Below are 23,724 nucleotides of genomic sequence, written 5' to 3'. Positions count from 1 at the left end.
ATTGTTTTATAAAGATCTACTTTTACTGACTTCTCAGAGGCCTTAAAGAAAACAATGGTATTAAAGAATAACATATACTCTCTATTAAAGATGTATCTTGTTATAAAGTCAAATTATATCCCCCAAAATGATGTACTGAAGTCCTAACCTCCAGTACCTGTGAAGGTGAATTTATTTGCAAAGAGGGTCTTCACAAATGCAATCAAGTTAAGATGAGATTGTTAGGGTGGGCCCTTAATCTATATGTCTGGTCTCCTTATGAAAGAGAGGACCCCATCTGAAGACAGACACACAGAGGGAAGAGGTCAGGAAGGACTTCCCCTAAAGGATCTGGACCTGCCAACATCTTAATTCCAGCTTCTAGCCTCCAGAACTGAGAGAGAACACATTTCTGTTGTCTTACACCACTCCATTTGTGGTACTTCGTTACGGCAGCCCCAGGAAACTCATAAATCCCTTCTGTCCCTTGCTGGCCTGCAGGCCTTGTCCAAATGTTATGACTCTTTACTCTCTCTTCCCCAAAGCTGAGTCCCTTCCCAAGAAACTCCTTGGATCAAATGCAAATAGGTCTGGGTGCCCCTCCTCCCCCAGCCTTCCAGGTGCACCTGAGTCCTAGAATGAACACAACTAATATTCTTAAGCCAGCATTTCCAACATCTCTCTCTGAACCCTGTCATTTTTTCTAAACGTAGTCACGAGAGACACTGAAAACTTATCTTCAAAATTCTCATTTTCAACAGCATTTAACTGACAAACTACTATTAGGCTAACCATTCTTTTAGACAGGCGGGGGAGGTTCAAATAAAGCAGATGGCCTCTGCTTTCAAGACGTGGATGTTTAGGAGGGAGGGTATAGCTCAGCGGTAGAGTGCATGCCCAAGGTCCTGGGTTCACTCCCCAGTATCTCCATTAAAAATAGATAAATAAACCTAATTACCACTCCCTTTAAAAAAAAAAAGAGCTGGATCCTTCCTGCTGGAAAGAAGAGAGTAAAACTGTATACATATATATACGGTGGACTTTAACAGGCTCTAATTAAATGTTAAACTGCAGTACAGAACTTAAGTTCTGAGAGAGTTCAGATAAATGGGCTCAGAGATGTCAGCAAAGGCTCCCTGAAGATGGGGCTGGAGGGGCGAGGTGAAGAGAAGGGACGGGGGGAGTAATGTGGGACCGTGATGCCCCCCCCACCGCATGCAGTGGAAGGCAGGCGAGTCCTAGGGAATAAAACTGTCCCCAGGTGGTGGAGGGATGTGACATCCAAGCAGAAGGCAAGTCCATTTGCCTCTAAATTGCTAAGGGAAGTTGACGACTCCGCAGGGTAGAACCGGCAGAAAAATTAGCTAGTCTGACCCCGAGCTGTGATTTTCCCTCTCTGCTTCTTTGCGTTTCTGAAATCCTCAGGGACTAGAGGTAAGTGCACACTTGCAAGAGCAATTCTCAAAGGATTAACAGAGCACTGAGAGGCCATGGTGACTCTCCAGAACATTTCCTCCCTCCCCGTCACAAACATCATCACAGCCTAGGCCCCCGCGAGGTGGGGAGGGAGGCTGGAAATGTATGAGGTGTCTTAAGTGTGCTCTCAGAGACAGGCTCCACAAATAGCCCTGCGAGCATTCCTCCACCCAGAGTTACAGACGCCAGATGCTGTTAGCAGCTTGTGACCGCGGAGACCAGAAACAGGGGTCTGAGCCGTATCACCATCATCCGGCTTCTGGCGTTAAGGCTTTTATCAAGTTACTCACCCACCTACTAAGTGGAGAACATTCCTCTTTCCAGGAATGCTTTGGGGCTTCCCTCTTTGCATTCGTGGTCTGGGAACATAAAGCAGCTGAGTTGAAGGTGCCGAGTTCCGAAAAATCATGAAGATGGATTTTCAGAATGCCGATCTCTCTGAGTGTTTGAGAGTGGGGACCGGGGGTCCTAAACACCCACTTACACACCAGTGGGGGACCTGAGGATGAAACGTTCAGAGGTGTCACCAGGACACTTCAATGCCCTGGTGATCCTTTGAGAAATGTGCTTGCAAGTGAATACCTATCTCTGGTTTCTAAGGATTTTAGAAACTCCTAGGAATACTATGTCCTCAGCAGCAACTTGTAATAATGCATCTGCAACGCACTGGCACTCCGCCCCTTCCCCAGGCCGGGAGCTGCATGCTCTTTGGCTCCTCCTTCCACTTGGGTGAACTGGGCAACTTTCCAGAATCTGCTACAAGCGTCCAGGCATGTTCACCACCCAAGCTGTCATCTAGAGAAAGTCTGTGCAGTTGTTTCACCTCCTTCCTGCTCGGCCTGGAGACCTTACCTCCTGATCTACCTGGTGAGGGAGGTAGAGCCCCCTGGGGACCCTGAGACAGGAATCCAGGCTGGGGCTTTGCCCATCACCACATCACAGTCTCCCAAGTGCACCAGAGTGACATCTGCCATCTCTCCTCCTGTACACGTAACAAGTCCTTGAGTATAAATGTCTTCTTTTATTAGAGATCAGGGGGTCAGTGAACTTCTTCTCTATAGGGTCAGATAATAAACCTTTTGGGCTTTGGGAGCCATACGGTCTCTGTCTCAGTGACTCGGTTCTGCCACCAGAATGCAAGCCACAGATGATGTGTCAACAAATGAACATGGCTGCATGCCAATAAAACTTCATTTACAACAATCAGGCAGGGGGACTGATTTAGCCTGTGGGCCATTCCCGTTATAGATCCACATGCACAGGACTATGTTTGAAGAGCCTACCATAATTTTGGAACCACTTTCAGAGACGTCCTTGTTTCTCACCACCCTGCTAGGCAGGTAAGCCAGTGTTGTATACACTCATTTTATATATAAGGCAATTGAGGTCACTAATGACTTATCTGATGCCAATAGTTAGAAACTCAAACAGGAGATTCAGACACAGGCCTTTTGTTTCAAAATCCAACATCTCTTCTTCCAGGCCAGTATTTTCCAGAATGTGTCTCTCCCTATTAATAGGTGTTATGTGAAAGTGGAGTTCTGGGGTCAAATAAGTTTGGGAAACTCCACATTAACCAAGGTTAAGGAGGCTTTTAATGTGTGTTATGAATCTCCAGGAGGGGATTATAGCATACTGAGTTTTCCAAACATATTAGACGCCAGATCCCCCTTTATTCCTCCTGTCAAAACAGCTCTCAGGACTCATGCTTCTTGGATCCGAGTCTAAGAAATCCTTCACCAAGCATAAACACAAGCTATAGGGAAGAAGACATTTCAGAGAAGGAATGTCAGAATGAGACAGGTTAAGGCCCTGGGGCAGCCCACCTAAGACAGGCCTTGGACTTGGAGCAAACCTTGACCCAGCAGAGGGATAACAGAATGAAACAGGGACCATCACACCCTAGACCCAAGTCCGATACAAACCAGGTAAATGAAAGCAGCAGGGAGGGAGATGTACTCTGCTCTTCCCACACCCTACCTGCTTCTGCTTTTTCTCCTTCTCAAGAGGAACTGCTGATCTGATTGGTCACACTCCAAGCTGATGGCTGGGCCTCTCTTCCCTCACAGCCTCCCGAGTAGAGGGCACAGGCTCAAGCCAAGAGCAGCAGGGGGTTTGGTTATAGTCCACAGTTTCTAAAAAAATACTCCTTTTTATGATGCCAGATGTCAATTACAAAGAGTATAATATTTCACTGAGCTAATCAAAGAATTGAGTGTCCCCTGCAAGAGGTTTAGATACTTGGAAGGCATTATGGCTGGAAAATCCAAGAATGTCTGAACGCTGACTGCAAATACCCCATCTCTCTCCAGGATTCTGGAATGAGTGATGCTCAAGGAACAAGGACAAGATAAGACTCAAAATGCACAGTCTTAGTAACAGCACACATGCTCTGAACCCCCCCATACTGGCTTCTGACAAAACCAGGATTGGAGTCCACAGCTGAGGCTCAAGTCTGAACGAGGGCTCCTCTCCTCACCGTTTATCACCAAATCCAAGAACTGGGACCAGCACACTGGGACATGTTCACAGGGAGCTAGAGTTTAAAACCTGGCAGGGCCTTAAGAGAGGTATTGACTCAACATACCAGGAGTGCTGTACTTTGTGGAAGAAGATGTGCAGGAGAGTAACGGCACGTGAGCCTCAGGAAGCATGTGGAAGAAGGGAGTATGGTTCTCATTTTACAGCCCCGTCCCCAGGTCTCACATGAGTCTGTGGGCTGCATGCCAAAGAAATGCATGCTAGTCAGTTGAGGTCCTCTGCGTCTTCATCTTTGGCCAGCTCACCAGGGAGTATTCTGGGATGCTGAGGACATTCTCCCCCTTACCCTCCTTTAAGAAGGATGAGTCAACAAATAGTAAATGAGTGTCTCCTATTGCAAGAAGGTAGAGAATCATTGCCTTTGAAAGAGCTTGTGGGAGAAACTTACCAGGAGACGCAGCAAAGTGGGCAGGACATGGTCCTTGGCAGAATGTGGGCAAGACAGTTGGAGAAATAGCCTCTCTCTCCTTTTGTGAATGAGGGCTCCTTGTGCTTGGAGGCACCTGAGAAAGGCTTGCAATTTCCAGAGACCAGAGTGTACCTGCAAGAACATTACCAGTTTAGAATAAAAGTCATTTCTCTTCCTAAACAATGTATAATCTTACACATCTACCTTAAAATCTTTTTGGAATAAATTAAGGCATATAAAAAGAAAAATACATTTATGAAAATCAATCAACCAATTTATAATATTGCACCTATTTCTAAACATTTTCCTATGTGCAAACAATCGGCTTTGGGGACTGTAGAGGGCTAGATGGTGGCCCCCTAAAAGATATGCACACATCCTAATCCCCAGAACTTGTGAAAGTGATTTTATTTGGAAAAAAGGTCTTTGCAAATGTAATGAAGTTAGAATCTTGAGATGAAGAGAGCATCGTAGGTTATTCAGGTAGGTCCTCAATCCAATGACAAGTATCCTTAATAGAGACACACAGAGGAAAAGGTGATGTGAAGATGAAGGCAGAGAAGAGAAAGATGCAGCTACAAGCCAGGGGAGGCCAACAGTCATGAGAAGCTGGAAGAGGCATGGAACACACTCTCCCCTAGAGCGTTCAGAGAGAGTAAAGCCCTGTTGACATCTTGCTTTTGGACTTCTAGCCTCAGAACTGGGAGAGAGAAAGTTTCTGTTGTTTCAAGTCACTAGTATATGATAATTTGTTACAGCAGCACCGGAAATGAATGCAGGTACTTAATTTTTATGGTATTTTGGGGGGTTAAACTTCAGAGGCACGCACACACAGAGATGTATGTCCATGGATACTGAGCTGCAATTCCGCATCTCCAAGTACCAAGACCTCACACAAGGCCCACCACACGGACCTGATCTCAGTTCCTCTCTTGAATGCAGAACCAGGCAAGAAGCATCTCCCGTGGTTTTATGGTGAAGCACTGTTTGGAGAGGAGGAGAAACTGCAGGTGCAGGGGAATCTTCCCACAGGACCAACCAACCTGCCAGATTAAATGGAGTTGGAGGTGGTCACATACTTTCACCAGGGGCTCATGTTTCACAGAGAAAGAATTAAGGTAATGCTACCAAACTCGCCTCCATCCTCTTACTCTGCTCAGAACAGCGAGAACACCCCTTCAGAGCCACAGACACGGGGTTCTATGTGGCTAACCTACCGTGCACAGCCTCTCTATTCCTGCACCCACTTAATCTAGAACGATATTCTAACTTGGTGTCATTTTCACCATCTTCAAAAAAGCGCTGGTTTGTCCAAGGTTGACTTCTAGCTCCCCCGAGAAACTACAAGGGAATGGGAAACTCTGGGGGAGGACGGAGGAGGATGATTTGGGTGAGGAAATTATCTGGGTTCCCAACTCGTACAATTACACAGAGGGCTTTTTTGTTTTAATCAATTAGGTCAAAAGGCATAGCAGATTTTGAAGGGATGAAATGACCAAAAGGCACTTTTCCCTCAGGATTTGAATAAGCCCAATTCAATTAAGTTTTTGACAGGAAAGCACTTAATTTTTTTTTTTTTTAAATAAACAGGTATCCAGCAAGAAGGCAGCAGAAAACAAATTCTAGTAAAAAAGCAACAGGCAGTGTTCTCAGCAGTCACTTCTCAACTCTCAGGGTCTTGTGCTGTATTTTTCCATTACAAAAAAAAGACTATGCATAGATGAAAAAAAAAAAAGGAAGCTGGAAGTTACTGCCAAAACACATCAGTTCCACCAAAAATGCACCAGAGTAGCCTTTTCCCTGCCCTGGAAATTATGAGTCTCTCTCCACCCTTCTAAATCATGCTGTCCTGATAGATTTTATTTGCCCACTAAAAATACAGAATGGAGATATTCACTGATAATGTGGCGTGTGCTACTTTTGGCAGAGCGTGCCTTTTTTTCTTTTCCCAAACAGAACCACGTTCTGGATCACAAGACCTTTAGAAGTAATGCCAGCATTTCTTTGTCCTTTGCAAAAACGCGGTGGTTGTCTCTTATCTCATACCAGAGAGGGGACCCAGAGGCTGCCGTAATAGTATATATGCGATAATTTTGTAGAAATCACAACTGAAAAAGGAGTGCATTAATACTGCATTGGGATTCTGCCCAGTGTGCATATCTTCTTTCCTCTAGACCTTAAATATTTCCAAAGCCTTACACAGAGAAAAGAGTGACAGTGGAATCAGTACCTAAGTTAAAAGCAATCATAGCCTTGTTGTAAAATCAGCAGCCAATAGCCTCAACATTGGTCACGATTTGAGTCTAGGTCGGCCTGCTAAGCAGTCCGCCAACACGAGAACCCTAGCTGGTCCCATCACTTAATTCCCACCGACGTGAAAGCATCCGACATCTACAAATGGTAGTTTCAAATAAAGGCAATAATTTGTTTCCAGCTGGTACAACTGTTTAATAAAATGCCTGCTGGCTCTCCAGAAGTAATATTTTCCTCTCCTCAGCAACAATGAAAATTAGCTTGTCTTGGGGAACCACTAACTCAATCCATACAAAATGTTCTCAACTTGAAGTATAAGATTTTCAATGACTGTGATCTGCCATATGGAGGGGAAAAAAAAAGCCCAAAAAAACGTTTCAGGGCTACAGAGTAAACTGGAGAAGTAAAAGAAAAAAAAAAATTTAACAGAAGGCTGAAGCCATTTCACTATTGTAATAATTATTCTTCTAATGTTTTAATCAAAGGAAGCAGCCGGTCTCTCTCCCCTCATCAATATTCAGGCCACCACACTTTGTAGGTGTTAATCTCCACACCTCCAGGCTGTTAGAAGGGAGCGGAAATTGGCAGTCCCGGCACCGCAGAAGCCTGTCGGGTAACAGTACCTGGCACTGCCCTTAATTATCTCAATTATGTTAATATGTGTTGTTTGTCAACAGCTACAAAGAAATGAGACTGCGAGGCAGTTGGCAAGATCAGTTTTTAGATGTAGGTTTGGGCAATGAAGGTTTTCCTTTCTGTTACAATTAAAAAAAATTTTTTAAGGGGTTTTATATTCATGAGAGTAAAAGAAGAAACTAAAAAGTCACCCATAATCTCAGCTAGTGTGTATTTTCTGAAAGTCATTTGTCCAATGCGGTTTCAGTAAGCTTTTATTCCTCTTCCTCACAAGTGATCAAAAATATGTAAATATATAAAACATACAAACGAGTAAATACAAATGTTATACACAGGGAGAATGAGGCATGTGATTTATTTTCCAGGAGCTGAAGTAACTAATTAATTAATCTATAAAATCAGTAGCATCCTTTCAAATACAACAGGAAAACGTTTTAGACGATTCCTGTAAAAGAAAACAAGGCTATTTCGTACTCAAAGCCCTAACACAAGCAGATCTGTTTTCAGAGCAGCATGGTGAAGCTTGTATAAGAGTCCTGGTCAATTTTCTAGTTTCCTGGCATAAACAACGCCTGGAACCCAGCCTACCCTATCCATCCAGAGACAGCAGAAGTGGATTTGACTAATGGCAATTAAGGTATTACCAGTCATCAAACACACACAGGGTGTGTTCCCATATCAGCAAAAGAAATGAGAAAGAGGAGAGTGTTGGTTTTTTAAAGCCATCTCTAGGGAATGTGTGGGCTGTTTCTCACCTACTCTGAATCCGAGATTTTCTGAGTATTTCCTGAGCTGAGCACAGTTTGATCACTGCAGGGAGAGGAAGTGAGCAGAGGCTTGCCTGGTCTGATTTCAACAATCTGAGCCACAGTTTCCTCATCTGTTGAAATAATGCTAATCAGACTGGCTGGTTCTGACGGCCAGCTCTAAGGCTTGCTGGAGAAGCCCAGAAGAGTAAGGAAGCAAAAAGGGGCCTGAGTAGAGACTGGCATGTTACCATTCTGCAAAAAGCAGCAAAAAGCATTGGAACTTTCTTTCTAGACCCCATGGAGACCCTTGAAATATGGGACTCTTCTAGAAAAAAAGTCCTTACAGGGCAGGGCAGCAGAGTGAAGGGAGCAATGTAGCTGTGGTCAAAGAACTGGGTTCGAGCCCCATCTTCCATTGACTTGCTGGGCGATGTGGGTAAGAAATGTAACATTTCTAAGCCAAATTCCTTACCTATAAAACGGAACTAGCACAATACCCCTTTCATTGGGTTATTTGTAAAAAATTAACTCAAACAAGATAAGAAAAAATTTTATAAGCTAACAAATGCTACACAGATGTAAATCTCTTCCCACTTTTCTTCTGAAGGCAAATTCTTGGAAGAAGTGGTGTAGCTCAGTGGTAGAGCACATGCTTAGCATGCAGGGGGTCCTGGGTTCAATCCCCAGTACCTCCATTTAAAAAAAAAAAAAAAAAGGAAAAAGAAAAGAAGGCAAATTCTACTTCCGAATTCAGAGGACTCCTGTTTTCCCTGAAGTGCTGTTCATGTCACACTAACAAAACGACTTCTAGTCCAATGCATACGATGTCCAAGATTTTCTGCTGAGGAGGACCTGCAGAAAATATGTGTTAGAACTTATTTCCATGGAGATAGAAAAAAAATTGTCTCCTTGTAGCGAAAGGGAGTTTTTTTCTTTAAATACTGATTGGAAATGTGGCCATATGAAATATAAGTTTGAGCTCTCCTGCCTAGAAAGATCTGGAGAGAGTTTAGTTTGTTACGTCCCTGATGAGAAAAGAGCCGAGGGACAGCGGGGTCTCCAGGCCGGGCCGGTGGGAAGGAGCCAGATCTCACAGGCACTTTTGACTGGTCCTGCCTGCTGCCCGGGCAAGGGGAGCCAGGGTCTCTCTCCTCCCAACCAAAATTTAACTGCTGTAGGGTTGCCAGATACAACACAGAACACCCAGTTAAATCTGAATTTAAACAATGGTTGAACAATGAATGGTTTTCTAGAATAAGTATGTCCCAAATATTTGTCAATCTGGTCATCCCAAATGGTTGCCTGAGGCAGAAGAGTTGTAGAATCATACAATTTTTTTTTTTAAAGAAGGGAAACCATAGCAATCTTCTAATTCAGCCTCCTCATCTGACGTATGAGAAAAGGAAAGCTACCTGTCCTCAGAAACACCAGCGGAACCAGGCCCACCATCCCCCTCAAAATACCAAGAGCCATTTTGTGACTGATTTTTTTTTTTAAAGCCATTGAATACAAAGTATCTTCAATTTTTCTGAATATTTGTTCATATAAACCCAGGATTCTACTGAGCTGTGATCTGTGGCTGCCGTTTTTATACCAAAGCCTTTGTGTGTCTGTGGCCAACAGACACAACCAGCTCTAAACAGATAATTAGTGTTAGTAACTAGTTAACAGCGTCTACGGCTACCCCTGCTGACTGCAGGATGCCAGAACAGGAGGGGGATTTGCCTGAGCTCAGCTGTTTCACAGGATTTCCGCCATGACTTACACTAAGATAGGAAGGTCATCAAGCCAGAAAGGGGCAGGTTAGAGAGGGGTAAGAAAGGAGGCTAACCAGGAAATACTCTCACCTCAGAACTCAAAGCCAAGGTATACGTGTTTTAGTCACACTCTCATCCTCTGCCCTTTGCCATCTGACCTTGACCTACTGGCAGACTCAAGGCTGCCCTCGTCTCCTTCCCCTCCCCCAGCCAGGGTACACGTGGGTGCATCCAACCATCACAGTAGCTCCATTTCCTCTCTTAGAAGGATTAGGACTGGGAATAGTTTGGAAGCAGATTTCTCCCTCAAGGTCAAAGCTGTCAACGAAGAAATCGTGCAGCACGATTAAACCTGGATCTGAAACAAGGCTGGGATGCCTACCGCGTTTTGGGTGGATACAGGGGTGGGGAGGGGAGGGGGAGATGATATGTGAAGGCTTCAGTTTCACAAATATAAACCAGTACTTCTCCCCCTTTTCTTGTCTTTTCAAATATTTTTCCCTTGTGCTCGGAGACACTTGGTACACACAGAACATCATGAAAGGATGCTAGGGGACAAGCGCCGTCTCCTCGCTTTGTCCCACACTTAGGAGCTGGTCAAAACACTCTGACTCTGTAACTGGCCAAGTCTCAGTGCCTGCAGAGTGTTTTTGGACCTGATACTTGTTTTAGCCTCTTCTGTGACTTGCCCTTCGAAGCACACACACAACCCACCAAGGGACTTTCCCCTCTGTGCTCAGCAGTTAGCATCGGATCTCCTTGGCAAGGCTCTCGGTGACTGCACAATCTCACACCTGCCAGCACTGGAAAGTTCCGGAAATCAGGACTCTGTGCCAGACATTTCTTTGGAGCACTAACTTTACCCAGTTCCTCATTCTCCTGGCCATTAGCCTGGTCACCCATTCCTTGAACTTGGTTAAACTTTTGGCAGTGAAAGTGTGCAAAGAGCACATCTGAGAAATGAGGTGGCCGCCCAGGCCCTCGGGCTCTAACGCTGGCTCTCCTGCTGCCTTTGATTGCCTCCCCTGGGTACCACACCCTACACCTTCCAAAGCACCCTCCCATCTGCTCCTCCTCTGTTCTTTAGGGCGGCTCTGAGAGATCAAAGAACACATTGTGAGGATTTACCTTGTGACAGCTTTTGTGCTGAGCATTTTCATCTATGTTACCTCGTGGGGTCCTGCTGACCACCCTATGCGGAGAGTAAAAAGAAAATACCCACCACATGGATGAAAAGCTTGAGAGCCAGAGAGGGGAACGCCCCAGAGCTGAAAGCTAACTCTTCTTCCTCACGACAGATAACCTATTTTAAATTCTGTGTCCCAGTTAAAATTCTTCAATTAACTCCAGGGAGCCCAAGCAATGCATCTAGGCAGGAGAGCAGCATCTCATAGTCTAAAAGCAATAACCAGCGATCATGGCCACAACTTATTACTGACACCCAGTCACGGCCTCTTGATTCCTGGACAAGCATTTGGCCTGTATCTCACCCTTCAGACGGATAATACAAATCATAGTTCGAGAAGGAGTGCTGGGTGCTTCTGCTGTGAGCTCCCAGAACACTCTCAATCTTCTCTGCAGTATTTTGTCAGTTATAAAACTGCTAATTGTTAAAATTCTCTTTGATACTTTACAGAAGTAATACAAAACAAGGTATAAAGATGGGGGAGGGTACGGTTCAGTGGTAGAGCACGTACTTAGCACGCATGAGGTCCTGCGTTCAATCCCTAGTACCTCCATTAAACAAACAAACAAGCCAGCCAGCCAGCCCAGAACCCTTTGAAAAAATAAGCTGTAAAAGAAAAAAGCTAGCCATCTACCCAATCCCATCTCCCCACAGAAATCAGTATTAATATGATGCTAGGTATCTGTAAACACATTTCGCCTGGATCCCATATAAGTATACAGGCTTATACACATATTTGAGTTTGTTGGCTTGCTTTTCACTCAAAGAGAAGCATACCTTTTTCTTACTCTGAAACTATTTTTTCCTTTCTCCTTTTTTTTTGGTTTAATACTGTATCATGGATATTCCTAAATCTAATTTTTCCTAATTTCTTTATATATATATATGTATGTATATACGTAAAATATCACATATATGGGATAGCTTGCAAGAAACAGCAAATGCATAAAAATCCCCATGGAGTGATTACACCATAACTCCTCTTTTGATCGGTTTCCAGTTTTTTTGCCACTATGAGCAAAGATGCAACACTGTTCAGTGTGCAGGGGAGAGGGTAAAAACTGTTTCCTCTGATCTCTGATCTTCAGCTCCTGAGGACTGAATGAACTTGACAAAGACAGCTTAACAGGAGAAAATTTTCTTACACAGTAAAGAAGTGAAAGCCTGAAGAAGTGGTTAGGTCTGAGGTCTTTAAACACCATTTTAACAAAGGGTGACCAAGTATGGAGAATTGACAAGACAGAAGAAAAGGGGTTTGGGCTTTCTAGGGCTGGTCAACTGTGGGACAGAAAATGTATGGGGGAAACTAATGGAAGGTAAGGGTCATTTTAGTGAGGTTTGTTTACGCAGACTCACGTCAGTGCTGCCCCCAGCCCTCTCTTCTTCCTGCTATGAGAGGGGAGGGGGGATATCTTTACAAATGGAAATTTGTACCCTGCTTTTGGCAGAGAATTCTCCCTATGACTCCTCCAGTTCAAAATAATCTATTTGCTGAAGTGGCATATTTTGGGGTGGCGTATTCTGATCCCCTCCAAGTGTATGCTCTTAAATATTATTTCCGTGGGATAAATTCCCTAGAGTGCTGAGTTAAAGTATACATGCATTTTATTATTTCTTTTATAGGTGTGGCCAGATTACTCTCCTAAAAGGCTGTCATCATAATTCAGATTTCAGCCAGCAGTATGAATCCATGAGCACCCACCTCTTCTACATCCTGGCCAGCTTTTGGTGTTTGCTAGTTCTGTCAATCAAATAGGTGTAAAAGTGGCATCTCCTTGATATTTTAATTTGCATTTCCCTCCCCGCTGGGGAGGCTGAGCATTTTTCTATTTTTATTGATCATTTGAATTTGCTTTTCTTAGAATTTCCTGTAACTGTTTAATTATTTTTCCTTTCTCCCTGGAGTGTAAGTTCCACCAGAGCAGGTACCAAGTGTGTCTTGTTATTCTGGTTGTTATTTCTGGTTCCTAAGACAGTTGCTGGCAAACTGTAAACACTCAGTAAAGAGCTGCTTAATAAGTAAGTGAATATCCTTCAACCCAGCAATTCTCCTCCAAGGAACCATATTAAAGAAATAATAACGGTTGTGTGTACAAATCTGTCCATGAAATTTTCATTATAGGATTGTTTATAACTAGAAATAAAATAGGTAATAATATTTATACAGGAAGAAAATAATAATTGTAACAGCGAACTTTTATTTAGTGGATACTATTAGGTAGTGTTAAAACTTTTTTATAATGTATCCTGTTTAGTCCTTATAATATATTAAGATTAAAAAAGCAATTATAACACTGTTTCCTCATTGTTTCAAGAAACGTTTCTGTGTGCATCGACAAAGAACTGGAAAGAAATATAGCAAATTGTTAATAGCGGTATATTTGTGTGATTTTAAAAATAGATTATTTTTAGTTTCTTTTTCATTTAAACCTCCTTTTATCTAAGTCGTCTCCATCCTTTGTAATAAGAAAAAGAATGTAAGAAAAGCAATTCCTGAATAATATTCTAGTATTTAGTGCTTTCTTCTGGTTTTTAATAGTGTGTATAGATACTACACATGTCTGTATATTTTAAATATTCATACAAATATGTATATAAAAATTGAATAAAGTCCTACAATAAAGGCTAGAGCTGATAAATACCTAATGAAATAGCTCGTTGGCCATCTCAGTTTTCCTCGATAATGTATGTCCTGGGGCTTGTTTCCCCAAGAATGAGGTATAGTTGTCTCCTCAGTCTGTTAGGGTGGACCTAAAGGGCCATTAATCATTCTGTCTGGAGCTCAAAGAGAACCCTCTGGAAACAGGGAGACGTGTAACCAGCCCGTCCAGCCTCAGCAGCAATGATGAAGGTGCCCGGCCACTGGGGTGGAACCGAGCACAGGCACGAACGTAATGATGAAGGGTGCCATTTCCTGCCTTGCCGGCCCGCACCGCAGGTGAGGCCCCACCCGCCCCGCTCTCAGTCTCAGAGCAGCTCTTTCCCGTCATGTCATAGGAAACCGAATGTTCTTCTCTCAGTGGAAATCAAGGCTGGAATCCAGAAAGTAGAGTTGAAATGCGGTCCCTTAAGTGGTATACGGTGACAACCAAAAAGCAGTTGACAATAGATCACAAGCGAGATTTCTCCTTAGCAGCACAAACAACCCCCTCCCCACCAAAAAACAGATACATCAAAAATTAAAATAAAAAGCCTACTCTGGTTCTCTTGTGCATTTCACCCCAAATTCCCTTTCTGGGTTGAACAAACTCAAAAGAAGCCACCACAAGCACATCTCCCCATTCTCCACCCCTGGAAAACTCACGGGCTGATTCCGTCTGTGTGGATTTAAGCTATTTCCAAGGCTCCCGTGGACATCAAGCAAAGCCCAGGCCCAGTCAGGGGGCTTGCGGAAAGCTGTGCTGAGACACAGTGTGGACGCCACAGGGCCAGTCCCCAGAGAACCAAAGTGAGAGCCTTAACTGAGAGTGGAAAGTGGTCAAGCCACGCCATCCTCCCTCGGTGAACCAGGCCCACCATCCCCTCCTGCTGTGTCTCCGACAGATCGACGCCAGTGTATCTCCTGTGACCTAAGATCCGACATCAATGAAAGTCACCCTGGGGGGTGGAGGTATTCATGCACGTCCCTATTAATAGTCTTAAAATAAATTTCCTTTTCGCAAGAGACCAGGATCTGCCATAAACTAACTAGCTCTCTTAGTACAGGCCATGACGCCCTCGAGCCCAGGTCCTCGCCTAGGGAACGAGGATGGAGTCCTGATGGTGGGCCACTTCTCCATCACCTCTGGACGGCTGTCATCTCCTCCCCTTAGCAACTCAGCCCTTCCATCCTCACCCTTCTGCCAAAAAGGTCCCCTTTGCTTTCCTGTGTGTTCGCTGGCCTAAGCAAGCTGCTACCTGCCCTGTGAGCGGGCCTCGCTGGCCTGGTCCTGACTCCCAGGCACAGCGCTGCCCAGCCACAAAGGGAAGCCAGAAGTCAGGAGTGGGCTGAGGAGATGGGAGGCAGGCACAGAGGCAGCCGGCTCTCCCTGGAAAACCTCCCTAGACAGTCAGTCTCGGGAAAGTGTGCCAAGGTGGTGGAACCTCGCGCACAGACTGTCCATCCCTTGATGCTGAAGGAAATATGGAGAGGATGTGCTGGAGCTGCCTGGTACTGGCTCAGGAAAGCCGATGATTTCCATTTTCAGGAAGATCGGGAGCCAGCTGAGTTCCCACTAGCAGCCTGAAATGGGCCAGTGAGAGTACTGAGCCACGGAAATCGGCGAAGGCTGTTACCAATGAGGACTTTTTTTTTGTTTGCTTGAGAACTGGTTGTTAAACCTTCCCCAGCACACCACCCAGGAAGCTCCATCCTCAGGGAGCGCCATGTGCTGGCCCAGGACGGCCCCTGCGCCCCTCCCAGCTCTTCGCTCTCTACCTAGAAAACACTGGGGTGGTTCCTTCACCTCCCTGTGCCCCTCCTTCTGTCTCTGCAGGATAAGGATAGAACCTATAGGAGGGCTGAGTTAATTTATTTAAAGTGTTAAGAATGGTGCCTGGCCCAACGTAAGTATTTTCCATTATTATCTGCTTTTTAAAAAAATGATCCTTTTTCGGGGAGGGGTGATAATTAGGTTTATTAATTTACTTATTTTTTAAACAGAGGTACTAGGGATTGAACCCAGGATCTTGCGCATGTTAAGCACACGCTCTACCACGGAGTTATACTCTCCCCCCATTACTACCTGCCTTTAATACCCTTGGGCAGAGAATGGATTGAGAAGTATTGATTAAAAAAACAAAAACAAAACAAAAAAACCAATCCCCTCATATCCTGAATGCCTAACAAACTCGTTTCAGGGTTCAAATGTGGCTGGCTGTTCTAAGACATCTAAGAACTAGAACTTTCAAAAAGTGAGCCAAGAAAATGAGAAGAAACACAAAAGCAAGGATTCGCCAAATAGGTGCAAAAGAGAGAAGACGTAAATATAAAAATACATGATGAATATAGTGGCCTCTTCTGCTGATCTCCCCTTAACACACAGAAGAAGGAATGAAAAAAATAAAACAGCCTGGGAAGCGAACAGATTTTTAAAGACCGTCTGAGAAGCCAAATTCCTTCACAGCAATTATTCAGATGATGTTTGTGCTTAGATGTTTTGTGTTTAGAAAAAAACCTCCAAGAGCATTTAGTTTGGAGATGCAGAAACCTCGGTAACTTCTCACGCTTTGCAAAGCTGCTGTTAGAGCCAAGCATCCTTGTCAAGTAACTGGGTAGCAATAAATATCTGGGTTTTTTTTCTTCCGTACGAAGAAAGTTCTATTTTGTCCAAGGCTTCACTCACCCAGGCAATCACAGTCAAACATTCAAATTTGGATTTGTTTCCCGCTTTGGTTTCTAGCACACTGGGCCCCCTGCCTTCTTTTGGACTCCGTGACTTAAGATATTTATCATTTCAGGGACAGACTTTGCCAAGAGCATTTTGGTTTCAGGCAGAAAACAAAAATAGATGCACTTCAAAAATGATCCAAGTGTTGTTATGTTTCTGATTATTTTTTATCCCCTCAACCATTAAAAAAAAAAATCCTGGTGTTTGAAATAGTCACCTGAATCTCCGAGAAGCTTTAAAGCACCCTAAGACAATTAAACAGATTCCTGACATCACGAGGGCCAGCAAGCAACACAGCGCAGCCAGAGGTGACGGTCAGAGGACACGCGGCAGGTGTACGCGGCATCTTTTTTCCCTGGAAGAGCCCACGTCTCAAAGTTGCTTTGATAATAACCCCCTGACTTCTTGTCAGCATGACGCTTCCAGCAGTTTTTTGAGAAATGCCTTTTCTACCGGGGGCTTTGACCGTGACCTTGTTTTTTTCACATTTAATAAATTGGAAGAAAACAGAGCTAGAGGACATTACTCCAAAGACATCAACTTCCTTTTCCATGATTATCGACAGTATAGTGGGCGCCTGAGAACACGGACGGGGGTGCCACTGTAATGTGATCATCCTGGCACCAAAGAGCAAAAAGGAGGATTCAGAGCCTGGGCATCTACCTCTGTCTGGACAGGGTTACTTTGAGGCACTGAAAGGTTGACAAAGAAGCAGCAAAGTAAGGCCTGTAAGAAGAACCGTGTCACCTTAAATATAGTCGGCTCTCCGTATCGGCGGGTTTCGCATCCACGGAGGGAGGACCGACCGTACTATGCCATTGACATAAGGGACTCGAGCATCCTCGGATTTTGGTACCTGTGGGGACTCCTGGAACCAGTCCCCCTGGATACTGAGGGAGGACGGCACTGTGATTATGGCTCTGTGTCCATAAAAAGCACTTATGTGTACAGAAGCAAAGGTGGACACTCTAAGCCAACACCAGACAGACGAAATGGTGGAAATACAGACATCTTATTTCTTTATTTGCAGACACCTTGTTCCTAAAAGGATTGAGACAGCTTGTAAAATATATATAAAATTTAAGACAAGTCATTCTGGGGCTTTCTTTCAATCATGGTAAAATACGTATAAATTGACCATCTTAACTGTTTTTAAGTATACAGTTAAGTATAGTCTTAAGCATATTCATGCAGTGGTGCAGCCAATCTCTGGAACTTTCTCATCTTGCAAAGTCAAAACTCTACCTATTAAACAACTTCCCATTAACAAGTTGTTTTCTGTGACAAGTTTGTGTATTACCTAATGAAAATAAAACATACTTTAAAAATTAAACAAAATGTAATGACCTTTGCTCTTCATTAAAGAAAGCGTTTGGCTGGGAAACGTTCTGCCCACCAACCTAACAATCCTTTCTGACAATAAAAAAGGCTAGAAATCAGAGCAGCCTTACAGAAGGGCAGGCAACAGGAGACGGAAGTCTGGAACTTGAGCATGCAGCACCTATCTGGGAAGGAAGAAGTTGCAAATGTGAGCCAAAGCGCTCTTCAAATCGGGGGCCCTCCAGCAGCCAGTGCGAAGAGAGAAAGCAAAGCAGTTACAGGAATCAAGAGCAAATTGGCTGCCACGCTCTGGGGACCGGCCAGGAGATGAGTTTCAGGAAAGGCAGGGGCTGAAGGGTGTTGGCAAGAAAGGCACATGACGCTATGACAAAAACTGCTGGAGGTGAATGGAAATGGGGTAGGAATCGGGAGAATCTAAAGGAAAGCAGAGGATTCTTCTGGAGTTCCCTGGTGGAAGAATACTATGCAATTTACCTGACCCAGACTGAGGGTGAGGGATGAAGGCCGGTGGAAAGACCCCAAAGATAGATTCCAGAGCAGCAAACAGCAAGCTAACTCCAATGCTAGCTGCATCAACGTGGGAAAGTTCCTCTCCAGAAAGGACCTCCTTTACACCCAAGCCAGTGGATATAAGAAGAAAGCCCACCTTAAAATCTATTTCTAGGCTAAGCCTAAAATTTATTTCCAAATAGAGATGTTATATTTCCATGTTCCTCACTCCCCCCCACACAATGCACTTTCAAGTGTTCCAAGATTATATGCTAAGAAGGAAAATCCTTTGGATGCTGATACTAGAATCTACTAGAAGAAAATAGAATTTCTGCTAAATTTCAGGCATAAACAGGGAGGAAAAAATCTGTCTCTCAGGACTGATGGCATGGATAGTACGGAAAAAAATTTTTTTCTCAGATTCTCAAAAAATGCTTTTAGATCCGTGGAAGAGAAACAGTGAAAAGTGGATGTTCCAGGCAGCATCTCACAGCTTTACTTGGAAGGATTTTAGCAGTGTTTTCTGAAACTTGGGGCGTTTCCAAGCATATTCTATGGCTTCTAAAATAACACCACAGCCTAGGGAACTAGAAGACAACTCTCATCTTCTAGAAATGCTCTTATTACATGTAGGCTGTGATGGGCGCCAAGGTGGAGTGAAAGGGCACTGGTGTTAGATTCCGGGACAAGTTCCACAATTTATTAGCTCTGCAACCCTGGGAAAATCACTCCGACTCTCTGACCTCTAGTTTTCCACCTGTAGCCTGAGGGTGATAATACTGTCTTGAGGAAATCGTCTGGAGGAACGTGAATTGAATTGGATGCGAGAAAGTGTTCAATGGATTTAAGAACATACTGTTGAACTTCCGGCAGCACGGCACATGAACCTAATTCCTCCAGGTACAAAGATACCCAAATGCTGGATAAAATATAACCTTTACAAATACAGAGGGAGAATGGGGCTTGAAGGAAAATATGGGAAATGGCCAGGTGCCAGAAATGACAGCAATCAAAGCCAGGGAAATGAATCTAAGCTGATGCAGAAGCAGCCCCCTGGGTTTTCACTGGGTTTCCAAAGTTCCTGGATGCAGAGCAATGAGTTTCTAGTGCCCACGGAGATAAGAGATAGAACCTTAGCCAACAGATGGTGACAGGAGAGTCAAGTCCAGAGTGAAGAGCCACCCCAGCCACTAAGGAGAGCTGTGCTGTCTGCTTAGGCTACCACAGCAATATACTGCAGTCTAGGTGGCTCCTGAGAAATTTGTTTTCACATAGTGTTGGAGGCTGGGGGTCCAAGAGCAAAGTACTGGCCTATCTGGCTTCTCCAGAGGCCTCTGTCCTTGGCTTGCAGGCGGCCGCCTTCTCCCTGTGACCTCGCATGGCCTCCCCTCTGTGTGTGCATCCCTGGTGTCTCTCTTCTCATAAGGACACCAGTTATACTGGATTAGGGCCCCACCCCTATGACCTCATATAACCTTAACTACCTCTTTAAAGGCTGTTTCCAAATACAGTTAACATTCTAAGGTACTGGGGGCTAGGGCTTCACCATATGAATTTTAGGGGGCACAATTCAGTCCTTAACAGAGGCTGACAAAAACTACTCATAGGCTCAGACAGGCAGTAAGAAGGCTTACAAAAACTTGTCATTCGTCAGGGGCTTTAGATGAGATGGGGGAAAAGATCGCCAGTGAGAAATAAACAACAGCCCAAACTTGTAATATGTGCAGGTACTATGCACCTGCACAGGTAATATGTACAGGTGTGGGCTTTGAACCTATCCTCCCTACATGTCGTGGGAACCGTAAACTAAGTAACATAAAGTGAAATTTCTCAAACCCTACCAGAAACTTAAAAAAACACCAAAAAAACAAAAAAGACTAATCAGAGCAAAACTTTCACAACCCAAGATATGCCATGTATATATTTTTTAACCCTGCTAAAAATTGATTCATTAAAAAAGCTACAAAAACTACAATGAGAGTCACTGAATACAACGGACCAATGGTTCTCGAAGTGTGTTCCCTGGACCAGCAGGGTATCACCTGAGAAGCTGTTAGAAATGCAAATCCTTGGGCCCCACCTAGACCTATGAAATCGGAAACCTTGGGAGCGGGGATGAGAAATCTGGTATTAGCAAGCCCTCCAGGGGATTCTGACGAAGTGTGGGAGCCCTGTAGTAGAGGAATGGGCATCTCAGCCACTGTCGGGTATGAGGCTTCCATACAATAGTCCCCTTTTCCTCGATGTCAGCAGCTCACTCAAGCCACCAAACTCACTATCCACTGCCCTTCCCTGTTCGCATGCTGTTCAAAGCCTCAGGTCACTTCCCTTCATTCCTAAATGCCTTTCCCCTCGCTCACTAGCCCTCCCTGGTTCCCACCTTCCCAGCTTAGCATATAGTTGGTGCTCAGTAGATTTTTACTGGAAAGAGTAAACAAGAGCTGCATGTGTTGTGAGGCTATATTCTTTTCAAAAAGCTGCTAACTCTACATTTGATATTTAAAATGGGGGTGGTAGTGGGCTGCTGCCTCCAACAGGGCTAAATCTAGAAAGCGGTCTTCTGAGGCACAGAGAGCAACTCTGCAGAAGGAGGCTGTATCAGTTAGCTAAAGCTGCTGTAACAAAGCACCACAGACTGGGTGGCTGAAAGGACAGAAATGGATCCATTTAGCTTTGAAGACTAGGAGTCCAAGATCAAGAGGTAAGCGAGGTTAGTTCCTTCTGAGTGCTTTGAGGAAGCATCTGCTCCAGGCCTGTCTCCTAGCCCCTGGTACCTCATTGTTCCTTGGCTTACTGAAAATGCTCTCCTGCACCTTCACCTCATCTTCCCCTGTAGGTGTTTCTGTCTCTTCCCAGGGCATTCTTTTTAGGACACCAGTCCCAGGGACTCACCCTACACTAGTGTGACCACACTGTAACTCAGCGAATTACATCTGCAATGGGTCTTTTTCCAAATGAAGCCACATTCTGAGGTCCTGGGGATTAGGACTTCAATGCAGGAATTTAGGGAGACAAAGTTCAACCCATAACACATACAATCAGCATAATACGTACAATTTTAAATTACATAAAACCTTAGCACAAGAACAATGTAGTATATAGTTTATGGACAGAAATGCATAGTGAAAGTATAACAACATGTATGAGAGGGAAAAGACCAACGTCAGCAGTGCTTCCCTCCAAGGAGGGACAAAGGGAAGGAAATGCTACCAAGGGGTCTGGAAAGGGGATTTGACGGCATCTACACTATTCCATTTTTTTTTTTTTAAATGTGAAGCAATGCAGCTCGATTTGTTAAATGTTGATGGTGGGTTATTATTTTATCTCTGCATTTTTCTTTTTCTGCATGTCTGAAATATTTCTAAATATTTGTTTATTTGAGAAATTAGCATTAGGGAAGAAATGTTCTGGCCTGTAACGAACATGACATAGGACAAGGCACTATGAACTCTGTGCAGGTGAAGACATTAGGGAGTGCCAGCCAAGTGGCAGGTGGCTGTCTGAAAGGTCAAGTACAAGGGAATGAAACCAAAAGGCAGTCCAGACTGCAGGGGGATGGGCATGTCCCATGTCAGGCCACAAGTCACGGGAGATGAGGGATCAGGCAGGTCAACACAGGCAAAACACAGGGGACACTGCCAAGGCCAGCAGGGAGGGTGAGGCTGTGGCACTGATGGAGGTGAGACACAGGTGAGCGGGGTTTAGAAATACAGTCAAAGAGACCAGCATCCAAGATGCAAACTCGCTCCAGGCAGGACGCTCAGACTGGTGGCTGGAATAGGAATTCCATTCTGACAAGCAGGACTGGATTAGGAATTTTGCCTTAGAATTCTAGGGAAGGGATTCCTATAATTTCACAAGAGATGTTTGGCAAGTGAATGACAGAGATCAGCAGAGGCCCCAAACCAACAGGCAACTGGGTGGTTAGTGTTCCCTGCATCCTGGGGCAAGTGCCAGACTACAGATCCAAGGAAGGAGGGCGGGGTATTACCCTGACCCACCTCTGCCTGACACAGAAGACTGAAACATTTGCCAGGCCCAGAGTTAAGCCATTTACAAGCATTATCTCACTTAATCCTCAACAACCCCATGAAGTTGATACTATTATTATACACATTTTACAGATGAAGACACCTTAGAAAGGCTTAGAAAGATGACGTTAACTCGGCAGTAGACACAAGACAACACAAATCAGTAGATGGCAGAACTGGGGTCCAGTCCCAGTCAGTGGATCCCAGAGCTCGCAATCGCAGACCCTGTGTTTCACGGTCTCCTTTCATTCACATCAGAAATACCTGCCTGACCCTGGTTCAGGTGCTGGAGACACAGCACTGAGAAGTCAGACCAGGGCCCCATCTTCACGGTACTTACGTTCTAGGAAGCAGCTCACCACCCCCCATAATGCAAATACAGCCTCAGAGACTTTTAAGGAACGTGTTCCAATAACCCGAGCCTGACATTTTTTTAAAGTGGAGGAGGGTGGGGTTCAGAAAAAGGAAGTATAATTAAGAGGCTGTCCAGGCAGGAGGCCCCGCCACACGGAAAGGCCAGGATTCCTAAAAGACACCTCTAATCATCCTGGGTGTGACGAAACTGTAACAATGACCTTGGAGCTAAAAGGAAAAGAAGGCGGCTTGCCCTGATAGGACGCCCACTGACAGGGAGACCCTGGCCTGGCCGAGGTCCCCCGCGCTCATTATGCCAGCCTGGGAAGAAGGAAAGTCAATTCCAAAATTGCTTGTTCATGTCATGGTAAATCCTTAATGCTTTTAATGAAAATTCTTCTCCTTCATGAAATATTTTCTATTTTAAAGAAGAACGGCAAATTAATACAGCATTTCCAATAGCCTTTAAGTCAGGTTTAATTGGGGCAATTCCCTCCAGTGAATCGAAAGATGACATTCGTCTTCATCGCCTGGGTGGAATGTTAAACTAGAAGCAGGGAGGAAATGTCAACGTAAAATAATGCTAATAATTATTCTGAATGTTACATTCTCCTTGACCTTGGAATTTAAAGGGCCAAGATGAAGGCTTTTTGTCAAAAGTCAAGAAGTCATCCAGAGACGCTGCTGACATTTATGATTAATACAATCTGGGATTATTAGGAGAGAAATGCAGAATGTGATTAGCGCCTAGGATCTCAGTAATTCATTTTTATATCACTGTAGAAACCATATAGTATACGGACATAAAAAGAGCTGACATGATGTGGATAATCCTAATCTTTAGAAATTTTGAAAGGAAAACTCTAAAGATAAGGAAGATTTTTTAATTAAAGCAGCAGTCACTAAATAATTAAATGTATAGGTCTGGAGGAAAGGAGGGAAGAAAATGACCCCAGTTGAAGGAAAGATAATGATTCCTTGTGCATAACCCACATATGCACACAAAAGAAATCAAGCCTCTATCTGTCAGTTCCTGTCGCTTCACAGTTTCCTGGTTCATTTGCAGTGACAAGAGAGAGTGTGGCTCGGGGAAGGAGACCCCGGCACTGTGCTCTGAGCTGGCAATTCAAGCCCTCCCAGAGAAAAAATGGGAC

The 23,724-nt window shown here is 44.3% G+C and overlaps 1 long non-coding RNA gene across 1 annotated transcript in view; it reads right to left on the bottom strand.

Moving 5' to 3' along the window:
* Positions 1-4,390: 4,390 nt before the first annotated feature.
* The window catches only part of LOC135318579 (uncharacterized), a 65,673-nt gene continuing 46,339 nt past the window's right edge, over positions 4,391-23,724 (bottom strand). The window contains exon 4 of the long non-coding RNA XR_010376744.1: positions 4,391-4,537. This is a non-coding gene — a long non-coding RNA (uncharacterized LOC135318579). The remainder of the gene's footprint in view (positions 4,538-23,724) is intronic.

This window comes from Camelus dromedarius, chromosome 19 (genome assembly GCF_036321535.1).
Source record: "Camelus dromedarius isolate mCamDro1 chromosome 19, mCamDro1.pat, whole genome shotgun sequence".
Taxonomy (NCBI): Eukaryota; Metazoa; Chordata; class Mammalia; order Artiodactyla; family Camelidae; genus Camelus; species Camelus dromedarius.
Note: the sequence above shows the minus strand (reverse complement) of the source record. Positions and strands in the feature narration are given on the sequence as shown.